Below are 12,696 nucleotides of genomic sequence, written 5' to 3' on the forward strand. Positions count from 1 at the left end.
CGTCTTGGACCTGGCGCCCGAGGTGGGATAATTATTCCACAACCTGCTGCGTCCCGTGCTGTTCCTCGCTTTTATGGAGGAGGGCACACGCAAGCCGAAGGCGCGACGTACTGGGCGAGTCGCGCCGTAGAGTAGCTGAACCGGGCCGTTGCTTTCTGGAGCTTGCGAAAGGAACGCTCCGGCGCCCCCGCGTCGTCTTGGACCTGGCGCCCGAGGTGGGATAATTATTCCACAACCTGCTGCGTCCCGTGCTGTTCCTCGCTTTTATGGAGGAAGGCGCACGCAAGCCGACGGCGCGACGTACTGGGCGAGTCGCGCTGTATATATATAGAGGAACTGAACCGGGCCGTTGCTTTCTGGAGTTTGCGAAGGGAACGCTCCGGCGCCCCACGCCGTCTTGGCCTTGGCGTCGGAAATGGACGATGGATTTGATGACCACCTACTCCCCTTGCTGTGCCCAGACTTGGAATTCCTTACTTAATTCGTCACACTGCTTCAAATAGGTTTTCGCTTAACAGCTGTTTCTCTGAAATCCTCCCTTTTGTTTTAATATAGTTCTTGCTGTCAGCATTCTTAAACGAACAATGGAAAAGTATTCATCAAGATTACGAAAAGCGGACGAGATATGCATGTTAACAGTCGTCACTACACCGCAAGAATTTTCGAGCTAGCCCCAATAACACCGAAGATATCGGCTATTAAAGCTGATGCTTATCCTCTCCCCTCTCAACTTATGCACCTCGACGCTCCAGAAAAAGATCGAAAAAGAAGTTGTGAGTACGCCCGCCCATGAATACGTCGCGCATTGAAGCTCCATTTGACTACTTCAGGTGGCCGGACCCGTTTTGCTGCACATGGATTGACAGAAAGGTGCGGCAGCGGAAAATCGGAACCGTGTGCGCAATGACGTACCTCGCGTACGCCCGAGGGGTTCGCGCAGCGACACGAGCAAACGACTTTCGCAGATACCGGAAGTGCGCCCGTGAATTCATGGTTGTAGCGAATGGCAGCGTCTGGTGGCCTGTCGCTCACCATGCCATCGCGTACCGCTACCCGTGACGAAAGTACCCAAGAAAACAGACATTTTTAGCATACCGTAGATGTATACCGGTTTACCTGACGCCTCCTGCGCACGCGCACTGGAGAGAGAAACTTTATTTGCCTCTTGAGGGTTGGGACCTTGGGCAGGTGGGCCGGTTTACGTCTCCGCTAGTACGTATCCGGTATGCTAAAACCACATATTAGCAGAGGCGTATACTGACTTACCGGGAGCCTCCTGAGCACGCGCAGTGGAGAGACAACTTTATTTGCCTCTTGAGGGTTGGGACCTTGGGCAGGTGGGCTGGTATACGTCTCCGCAAGTTTGTCTTATTACGCATTAGAAGAGACGTAAACCGGTTTATCGGGCGCCTCCTGCGCACGTGCAGTGACATGGGTGGCGCCGTGCGAGGCCATTGCGTGTGTGCAGGAGGTGTGCAGAAAACCAGTACACGTCTCCGCTAATACATCTTCCGGTAGGCTAAAGACATCTAATAGCTCCAAAAATCGTCACTACGCGGTGACCAATCGGCCTGAGAATTTTAAAAATAATAGTAAGATTTGGCATCGCGCGATTCGCTATCGTGATCCGCTTCTGCGGGGACGCAGCTTCGCAGTGGCCGATGTCCTCCCCTCAAGCCATATGCGCATGCGCAGCTGTTGTCTCGAGGAACCGGTTCTGTGTAGCGGACCTCGCTATGCCTATAACCTTTTAAATCGCCGGCTCCGTTCCAAGAAATCGTACGTAGTGCAAGTGCTTAAAAGCATTCGTCGGTACACAGTGAAAACATTTACCGCATGTTCAAAACAGGGAGTTTCATAGTCCCTTTAGTGGGCTGGAAGTTTCCGGAACACACCCAAATCGCCATGCGTGGCTCGCCTCGACCGTGCCGAGTGTCGCACTACGAGCACTATGTGACACTCCTAGGGCGCTTCTAGAGGTACCTTCCTGAAATGGTCTGAATGACCACGGAAACCAAGGAATGTCGTGACCATACAGCATGAACTTGGGAACCCAATACTTCGATTTGTTTTGTTGTGCCAATTGAATGCCAACAGGTCGAATTTCGATGGAGGCGAAATTCTAGAGGCCTGTGTACTGTGCAATGTCAGAGCACGTTAAAGTACCCCAGGTGTTCGAAATTTCCGAAGCCCTTCACTACGGCGTCCTTCATAGCCTGAGTCACTATAGGACGTTAAACACCTATAAACCGAACCAAACTAACAGCATATTGATGTTGCAGAGTTTCCGATGGACTTGTAGAATTCGATCACTGCACGTTGGCGCAGTATGGTGTTATGTTGATCATCCATAGTGGTCTAGATGAAACAATAGGAAACAAAAATCAGATGTTGGTTAGGGTAAAAGGACCAGAACTTCTACTTACACAATTTTGTTTCCCCTACAGTGCTTATCATTGGTCAAATGTTTAGGGGAATCCCCCAAGGTGGAGTAGATTTGTAATAAGGGAGTAATTACTCATTGACATCCACCCGAGCGCATCCATACGGCTAAAAAGAAAAGCTATACAGCTTCCTCAGAAACTTCGAAGTTAAAGAAAAATTCGTCCTGGTCCGGGGTTCGAAACCGGGACCACCGCTTCACCGGAGCAGTCGCTCTACCAATTGAGCTAACCGGAACGGCAAGCTCATGGCAGGGCGAGAGCGAATTGATCAATAACTCGAAGTGGGAACAGTGTTGGTGAAATGTTTAGGGGAATCCCCCAAGGTGGAGTAGATTTGTAATAAGGGAGTAATTACTCATTGACATTTGACCAACACTGTTCCCACTTCGAGTTATCGGTCAATTCGCTCTCGCCCTGCCATGAGCTTGCCGTCCCGGTTAGCTCAATTGGTAGAGCGACTGCTCCGGTGAAGCAGTGGTCCCGGGTTCGAATCCCGGACCGGGACGAATTTTTCTTTGACTACGAAGTTTCTGAGAAAGCTGTATAGCTTTCCTTTGTAGCGCTCGGGTGGATGTCAATGAGTAATTACTCCCTTATTAGTGCTTACTATTACAAAGCTACAGCTGATTGTGCGTTACTTTTTGACCGACCCTTGTATTTAGAGCATCCTTTTGTCTGAATACCGTAGCTGCTTGTGGCGGTAGCGTTGTTTGAACAAAGCTCCGATGGGATATGAAGAAAACCAGCTCGTATCGTCCTGTACTGATCACTTAGTAACTAGGACTGACGCACTTCGCCTGCAAGAGAGACAAACACGTTGGTCACTATACGAAACGTCTACAAGCTACGTGTGCATTCTGCGAGCATTGTCATGCAACATTTCATGCTGCTGTCAATGCAACATTTCATGCTGCTGTCAAGAGATATATGGTCAGCTACACTCGATCAAATGCTGCTATAGTGTCCAGGCCTGAAGAATGGCCGTGCGTCTCCGCTTATCGAGAAAGTTTTCTGAATTTGCAATTCTGCATTGCCTCTCTTCTTTGCCATTGGTATGCCTGCCTTCATTAACCTCGCACTGCGAGCATACATAATGTCAGTACCCCATAAAATGAAGGGGTGGGCGAAGAGTACTTTCCATAACCGATTCGAATACGAATATTGTAGCTACAAAAAGAATCGAATGGTGAGAGAATCGAACCGAATACAAATCGAACATTCACACGAAATTCGCTACTTGTGCGAATATTCGCACAAAACGAATAGTCATTCTAAACAGCGAATTCGTAGAAGAAACTGATTTCTGAGGAAAGGAAATTACACAGTATCTGTCTCGCATCTCGGTGGTACCTGGACTGCGCCGTAAGGGAAGGAATAAAGGAGTGAGTGAAAGAAGAAAGGAAGAAAGAGGTGCTCTAGTGGAGGCGTGGAGGGCTTCAGAATAATTGTGACCACATAGGGATCTTTAAAGGAGTATAGACACTCAGTTAAAAAAAACCATTGGAACCCATTGGGATTCGAATTGGTTCCAAAAGGACTCAATGGGTTCCAACTGGCGTTATAAACTGGACTCAATGGGCTCCAGTTGGAATCATCATTCCAGTTGTCCAAACCAATTGGTCAGTCCAACTTGTTCCAACTGGAATGCCCTTTGCCATTGGTCATTCCAACTGGACACTGCAGTGGTCCAATCAGTTCCAACTGGAATTCATATCCCAATTGGGCAGCCCAAATAGACAGCCCAATTAGTTCCATTTGGAATGCTCCTTTCACTTGGATGGCCCAATTGGTTCCAGTTAAAAATATCATTCCATTTGGGCAGTGTTTATTAGTAATTGCTAATTTATTTCCCACATTACAACTGCACACCTAGCAGTGCAAGCCATTTCATTTTTTTATATTTATCATTCAGTTTCTTTTTTTTGTCAGTTTTGCTAGTAGAGCATTTTTTTCTTCAGCAAAGTTTTTAAAGCAAACCGTCTTGAATAAATTCGAGACATTTGGCCGTTTCCAATTCCTGTAAGGTTAAAAATGCTAAATATTGCAGCCAGGTGACCCCGGGTGGCGCCCAGAGGACGAAGAAGTGAGGGACTCGCGTGCTCTAGGAAGCTAGGACTCTGCTTCTTCATTTGGCGCCACCACGCTTCCCACGAAACACAGAAAGAGCTAATAGACGTCTAAAAAAGTATTGGGAAAAAAAGCTTGACAATAAGTTTCATCGAAACAGTTTTTTAGACTTAGACGTTTACTAGCCCTCTACTAGCATTGCTAACGCTACGCTTGTATATGGCTAGAAAACTTCTTAGGTTGACCTTTTCGTGAATTTTTTTAGACGTTCCTTTTTTTATTCCAAAATGGGTGCCTGGATTATTTTACGCATTTGAAGACTGATTTTAGTCCTAGCTTTAAAACCTCTAAAGCTTTAGAAATGCTAAAGAGTTCACGTTTCTGATATAACCCACCAAAAGAAAACTCGAAGCTGATCTGCAATGACCACAACAATGAGCCGGCATTACAAGGGATCTATGGCTGTAGTAATGAGCCATAAATGCGTGTGCTAAGTATGAAAAGGGCACACACTTTTCAGTTACTGCGTTAACTCTTCATTGAATTCAGTGCATACACACACACACACACACACACACACACACACACACACACACACACACACACACACACACACACACACACACACACACACACAAAAGAAAACGACCAGGAAATTAATGTTAGAAGTCACAGATGAGGTAGTTTCACTGGTTTGGCTGACATTAACCCTTTGAAGGTTTTTGCCGTATATGTACGGCGGCGGTTTTCTGTCCCGCAAGGTCTTTGCCGTACGGGTACGGTTTCGATCTTCCGTTTGAAATTTTGCGCCAAAAGAACAATGCGTGCTCACTGGGGGGTGCTGCCACCTCTTAGGACTTACAAGAAGTGTTTGAATTTTGTGCTGCCTTCTTACGGAGATAAGCAGAACTTATGTCTAGCTTTAGCGCGGCGGCTACACCGTGGCGGCGGCACAGACTGCGGCAACACCCCTTTTGTAGTTTTGGTTGCGCCGCGTGATCGCAACGGAATCGCGCGAAATTTGAGTTTTCTTTTTGACAGCACTATCTTGCAGGGGCTGCCGAAGGTGATTTCTATCTTTATTGGCGCTGCTCTTAGCTTGCTTATCACCTTTGCTCACGAGGTATTCTCGCCCTCTGTGGCAACGCGCCTACGCAGTTTCGATTCCGCCGCGGGATCGCAACGTAGTCGCGCGAAACGTGTTTTCTCTTTGTGGGCACTGTTTTGCAGAGGCGGCGAAAGTTGATTTCTATCTTTATTGGTGCTGCTCTTAGCTTGCTTATCACCGTTGCTATTATATTCTATTGGACATTTTCCAGCTGTGAGTGATGCTGTCACCAAAGTACTGTTCCTAATTTTTTTTTACTATTTATTCTCGATTATATACATTTTGTAGATTCAAGATCCGCAATAAAGTAATTTGACCACCTGGGAAAGTTTTCTTCAAAATAATTCGACCCTCAAAGGGTTAAAACGGTAAGCAGTTGGATGGCAGGAAAGTGTCGAGCAGCAACCAATTGTTTAATCAGAAATTTGTTCGGCCCCGGGCCTTGTTCACAATGGATGCGTTGATGAGCAACTTGCTCTGATGTGGATGGCAGTGAAGAGCTCGCTAGGTGTTCCCAAAATCATTTTTCTTGTAAGGAGCTCGAGGATGCCAACTAGACGGTAACATGACGAAGTCAAATCCAGCTCTGTTCAGCAGCCTGCAGAAGTGAAAAATATTAGGTGAACCAAAAGTGCAGTCAGTAACGTGCGCGTAGAATGGCCAACCAGGAGGCAGAAGCCAGACCAGGCAATGGGGAGGAGTGGCAGCACAGGCAAGAAAATAAGCTAACTAAAAACCTAGATGCATACGATATCATTGTAAGCGGCATTTGAGCAGAGTGCTACAGCTCACCATAAACTCGAGAAGTTATTGACTGTGGAGGTCTTTAAAGAAGAAAAATTCAAACAGCATGCATGGGCACAGAAAGCCAAGCAGTCAATAGCAAGTGCACTCCATTACTGTGATGTAAACTGTTCTCACAGAACCTCCTCAGCTGTATCTTACCAACAGGCTTTCTCTTACCTTCAAGATGTGGCTGAATCAAAAGTGGTTGATGGCTGACATCTTGCACCATCGCACGAAAACATAGCAGAGATGCTCCTTTCTTGGCAATACCTGCATGACTTTAGTATACCCCAGAGATGGGTTAAATCTTGGACCTTACCTTGATAGCCGCAAAGGGGCACATCTGAAAGATAAGACAAATACAAGTGCGCGTGTATAAGGTTCCTGACACTGCAATGCCAAACAAATACTTTCTAATCTGTACGATGAAGCTCAAATGATGGCACTGCGGGCAAGAGATTACTTACACCACTGCACAAGAAGCATCAGTCCAGATGCTCACCTCAGAACTGGAACAATCTCCAGGCCAAGTCTTCTGAACAACCAAGTACAAGGTGCTGCGATTAATTTGCGTGAAACTAGACCAGGTCCTTGCTCCTCCGGCCAACAGTTGGAGTTCTAAAGGACAAACAAATAATGGGGCTTGTGGAATGAACATTAGCAAACAGCCTAGACCTATACAAGAAATCATGAAGTGAAAGAAAAGGTGTCAGCTGCAAAGCGTGCTTACCAAAACTTGAGAAGTTGAGCAGGCAAGGAGGTCCTCTGAAAACCACTGTTGAACAGCCTGTACTCAAAACGAAATGTGCACAGTGAAGCAGGGACAACGCCAGCTGTGCAAGGTGCAATGGTTTGCCAAAAAATAAAAACAGCCATGCCTGCAAAGAGCCGTAGTACTTCACTGCACTGTCAAACAGCCTGCACACATACAGAGCAGCACCACTGAGTAAACTACCTCAGTGCCGGGGCTCTCAATTGTAATGAAAAAATAGCTTGACAAGTCAATGCAGTAACACACCCGGATTGTCAAGATTCTCTCATTTCCTTCTAATACTATGGGTGAATAACCAACCACGGACCTCAGGCAAATCACAAAGCTTGCAGCAGCTAGGGATACAAAAGGCCACATAGGAGAAGAAATAGCTCAGGGCAGTTCCGCACAAATGAACTAAAATTAGGCAATGACACTTTTTCTACAAAGTATTCTCCCATATTTTCATCATGACCTGCAACAAAAACAGTCAGCAACTATATTGCTTGAGTGGTTTGCTTACCTTACGCATGCAGTCATTGAATGTCATGAAACCAATGCAACTTCCGCTTCATGATCACGTGTAAATTGTGGGGTTTACCGTCCCGAAGCGACAAATTGACTTTGAGGAACGCCGTAGTGGAAGTCGCCGGGTTAATACGGACCACCAGCGGTTCTTTAAGATATGCTGACTTCGCAAGCACGCGGACGTTTTTGTATTTCGACTCTATCAACATACTGCAGCGACCGGCATCGACCTTTGGATCAGCAGCCGAACGCCAATGCCACACAGCCATCACGACGGGCTTCATGTTTACTTCACGATAATTAATACTGCAGAGTCACGTTCATCTTGTCACCGCCTTGGTAAAGAAAGCAACTCGCATGCTAGAGCAGCCTAGCTGTATCCACTTAACAAAAGCTCAAATACATGCAAATGCCGTTTTAATACATTCAACGCTGCACTTTGGTATGTACAACACTGGCTGATACTGTTTTGTGATTTGTAAACCAAAGGAGTGACACACTAGCAGACCGTTCAATCAGGCGCGTTAGTGGCTTAGCTAAAGCAAGGCGGACACTTTCACCACAGAAGAGAAATGGAAGGTTACTTACTTTTGCGGAAAACGAGGCTCACATCTCAGTGCAATACTGGTAGTAAACGATACCGCAGAAAAAGGGGAAACTGCGAACTGCAGCGGCGTGAAGTGAAAACCAGCGCGCAAAAAAGAGCGCAACGAAATGCACGCAGCAACCATTTCGCACGCGTAGCTATCGCTAGTCTGCAACGCAAAATGGCCAAATGAAGTACTAAATTTCTAAACGTAAAAATAAACAAACCATTAAAGAACCAAAAACAAAATGAATCTGATACTTTCATTTTAAACTAAGCACTTTCAGCTTGCATTAAGATTTATTTCTCCTTGAAACGGTTAAAACCACTTTGGCAAACTAGCCTGCATCGCCACCGTGCGGAGCGACACCAAGCAGCAAGCTGCGGCGTGACTCAAGGAAGATTATTGCCTCCAAGATCCGCCATAACGAAACAATCGCGCGCGGGTGATCTCAGAGGCCATGAAAAGATTGCGCGCGAGCGAGCTCGGCGAAGGCATCGGGAAGGCGGCAATGGCAGTAGGTAACCACAGGGAATGACGGCCAAATAGAGGATACCCTGCAGTAGGCAGTTGACATAATTGAAACTTATGCGTCGGGAGCGGGCCTTGAACGCTCGCACACGAAATCGGAGCTGCATGGTTTTTAGAGCCAGCCACGCGGTAGAAACACAAACCTGACCCACCGACCCCTCTGAATGTATATGTGCAAGGACATCCGGTCAAGGTCCAAACCATACGCATACTGGGCATGTACATACAGAACAATCGCAAAAGCACCGAAACAGTCAACAGACTCACGGCCACGGTCAATTAGATTGTGTGGCTAATCAGACGGACCTCCAGCAAAAGACGAGGCATGAAAGAGAAAGATCTGTGTCGACTTGTGCAGGCTTTCGTGCTGAGCATGATCGCCAAGTAAAAAAAAAAACATTGGAACCAATTGGATTTCCAATGGGTTCCAATTGGACGAGTTCAGTTTCCAATTGGAATGGTGTTCCAATTGGATGGTCCAAATGGAATATCCAATTGGACCATTTGGGTTTCCAATTAGTTCCAATTGGAATGGTGTTCCAATTGGATGGTTTGGTTTATGGGGTTTAACGTCCCAAAGCGACTAAGGCTATGAGAGACGCCGTAGTGGAGGGCTCCGGAAATTTCGACCGCCTGGGGTTCTTTAAAGGGCAACTCCGGCGATTTTTCAGCCATTTTAAGTTAATGGCTGTTTTGTGTTCCTAGGAACCTCTTGTAATGTGTACGATACAAGGTTTTCAAAGGCAACCGTAAAATAATTTTTAAACAGCAAAAAACGCAAAACTCGAAACCGAAACCGCAAAACCGAAACCGGGGAGGTGCCTTCGTGCGGTATTGACTGTGACGTCACGAGCGGGTTCGCCGCGCTGTGAAGCCCCCGAAGATATCACAACTACCCTGAGCCGCGCTGTCGACATGACTGAAAGCGCGGAGGACAGCTTTTCCGAGACCAGCGAGTCTTTATAAGACGACTCATTCGACGATTTTGGACTGGACGAGTCGCCTTTTAGGTATGATCCACCGCCGAGCGAGCCAGCCGAATCACACCACAGGCCGCGTCACCTGCAGCACGGAGACGGTCTGAACTCGGAGAAGTGACTACTTGAGTCATTTCTCGTGCATGCATTTGTGACAGAGTCGTCAGAACGAAAGTTAATGAGATGCACCCGCCGACAGCTGTTCGTGTGGCCAGTGCCGTCCGACCCAGCCTGATGAAAGAATCTGCTGCCGGAACGTTGCCGCGGTGCACAACGTCCTTACAGGGACATGCATCACCAACAGTCCTCTCTGCGAAGCTTTATCTCGACGGCGAGCTTTTCGAAGTGAGTTCACGCCAGCTACAGTTCTACAATCCAACATACCGCTTCTTGACGGCCGCGCTTCGTTCAGCTGGCCGCTGCGATAGACGGTTGTACTAGAATAACGTTGGCACAGAATATGCCTTCAAGCGCCAGTTGAACGAAGCCTTAGCGAGTCCAAAGCTCTCTTTGAAGTACACGCTGTCTTCATAGCAATCTGGCGTGAGCACAAGCGGGTATGCTTCCTCGGAGACCAGTTTACACGGCGGACAGCTCTCACCAACTTATCGCGAAGGTTCTTACCGCTAGGAAACCTACGCTAGATCACGCCCGTTGTCACAGATCAAGAATTTGTGCACCCCACAGCACAACAGAAGTTGCCGTGACCCATCTCTCTGGCGTACACATCACATCAAGCACGTTGAGATGGCGCGAAATTGCACAGGTGGTCGAAATAATTCCGGAGAGCTCCACTACGGACCTCTTTCTTCCTTTCTTCTTTCACTCCTCCCTTACGTCGCGGTTCGGGTGTTCATTGCTGCGTCATTTACTTTCCTCAAAACCAATTTTCAGTTTTCCCCTGCACTGCCAGCGCCAGCGCGCGCCCAACCAGCTTGACACGCCGCCCCGCCAGTGACGTCACAGAACAGGGTGGCCTGTAGAAGTTGCTCGATCAGTCGGTGCCGCTCGCGTCGAGGAGCGCTTGTCTTCAAAATTCGCTTGCGGAAAAATTACGCCGGTTTCAGGTGCGAAATTTTACATGAGGCATCAGACTATCATAAAGAATACAGACTTAAAATTTCATTTCAATCGATGCACATCGAAAAATCGCCGGAGTTGCCCTTTAACGTGCACTGACATCGCACAGTACACGGGCCTCTAGAATTTCTCCTCCAAAGAAATTCAACCGCCGCGGCCGGGATCGAACCTGCGTCTTTCGGGTCAGCAGCCGAGCACCATAACCACTGAGCCACCGCGGCACTATCCAATTGGACCATATGGGTTTCCAATTGGTGAGCCCAATTGGTCTTACCCATTGCAACCAGTTGGTCCGCCCAACTGCACCCAATTCATACAATGAATGTTTGCATGTTTGACGAAAAAGGTAGAACTAATATGGTACTTACAATAAGAGCTATCAGCAGCTTAGCCTAATAAATTGTACTCATCACCTACACCGCCACTGGAGCTGAAATTAAATTAAATATCTGCGCTCAGTGGGCAAGCGCCACCGGCCCCAGCATGAGAGCCTAATAAATTGGGTATATAAGTTGGAGCAGAAGTGTGTTCTCTGGATGTACATATTGAACTAATGTATGCTACTAGTGCCTGAATGTGCAGTGTTGCTTGTGTGTGATGCAAGTGTGTCTGTTGGCTTTGATTGCCATAAAAGCATGTTAATTTCAATTCCGTACAAAAATGTTGATTGGCACTAGGCAGAATGTCTCCCTGCAGTCCTCATAAATCAGTTTTCCTTTTGCACATTCCGATGTGTTAAGTTGTAGAAATATTCATCCAAGAGCATATTATTCAAACATTCAGCTACCTTTCTCAATGAACGTAACATATTTTGTGAATATTTTCTGGGTCAAACAACTGCCTGGCCTAATGGGTCCAATTGGCTAGTCCAGTTGGGTCCAATTGGTCGGGGGCTAAAAACACAACTGGAATCAATTGGTTCCAATTTGGAAATCCAATTGGAACCAATGGGAATGTCCAATTAGTTCCAACTGGAATGTCCAATTGGTTCCAATAGTTTTTTTTTTGACTGGGCGTCTACTCCCTCCCTTACCTGCAACTGCAGCTTGCGGAAAGGAACAAGGTTGAAGCTACAATCCGGCAGGCCTACAAGGCGGCCCTTGGGCTCCCGCACAGTACGTCCACGGAAAGGTTGCTGGCCCTTGGGATTCAAAGTAGTCGTCGCACTTGACCTGCGGGGGGCTTTCGACAATGTGACCCACGAGATCATCCTATCCCACTTGTCCCAAACAGACTGTGGGCGCAATACTTTCAATTATATCAAACAATTCCTTACAGATCGCCAATCCTATATCCGGCTGCAAGACACAGAATATGGCCCATATCAACTTGGCACACGAGGGACCCCACAGGGAGCTGTCCTCTCGCCATTACTATTTAATCTGGCCATGATGAAGCTCCCTACCCAGCTGGCAGAGGTCGCCGGTGTGCAGCACGCTCTGTATGCGGACATCACCCTCTGGGCAACACAACAATCGGTTGGAGACATCGAGACCAACCTGCAACAAGCGGCAGCTATTGTGGACGAATACGCTCGTCGCTGTGGTCTTGAATGCTCCCCGAGCAAATCTGAATTTGTGCACATACGCCCCAACTCAAAGTGCACAACCAAAATTGCCCTTTCCCTACTTAGCGGACCGATACCTGAACACGAGGAGACCCGGGTACTGGGGCTTTTCATTCATCATAGGCGCAAGATAGACACTACCCTAAACAAGCTACGTAAGGTGGGGGACCAGGTGGGTCGGATGCTCCACCGGGTGTCCAATAAAAGGGGGGGGGGGACTACGATGCGAAGATGCCCTGCGGCTGGCCAATGCATTCGTGACCAGCCGGA

At 47.5% G+C, this 12,696-nt stretch overlaps 1 long non-coding RNA gene and 1 other non-coding gene across 3 annotated transcripts; one reads left to right on the plus strand and one right to left on the minus strand.

Annotated features, from left to right (window-relative positions):
• The first annotated feature begins 2,875 nt into the window (after positions 1 to 2,875).
• On the plus strand, positions 2,876 to 2,949 carry TRNAT-GGU (transfer RNA threonine (anticodon GGU)). Its single transcript has one exon. It is a non-coding gene; the product is annotated as a tRNA-Thr (tRNA).
• A 2,688-nt stretch (positions 2,950 to 5,637) lies between these two features.
• On the minus strand, positions 5,638 to 7,195 carry LOC149353518 (uncharacterized). Of its 2 annotated transcripts, XR_016289588.1 has the most exons (4): positions 7,136 to 7,195; positions 6,908 to 7,023; positions 6,583 to 6,748; positions 5,638 to 6,217 (listed from the first exon to the last, which is right to left on the minus strand). It is a non-coding gene; the product is annotated as an uncharacterized LOC149353518 (long non-coding RNA). The 2 variants fall into 2 exon arrangements; XR_016289587.1 differs by having other exon boundaries at positions 6,908 to 7,192.
• Between the last annotated feature and the right edge of the window lie 5,501 nt (positions 7,196 to 12,696).

The sequence above is a fragment of the Amblyomma mixtum genome, chromosome 3 (genome assembly GCF_055824585.1).
Source record: "Amblyomma mixtum isolate Tamu chromosome 3, ASM5582458v1, whole genome shotgun sequence".
NCBI classification, from domain to species: Eukaryota; Metazoa; Arthropoda; class Arachnida; order Ixodida; family Ixodidae; genus Amblyomma; species Amblyomma mixtum.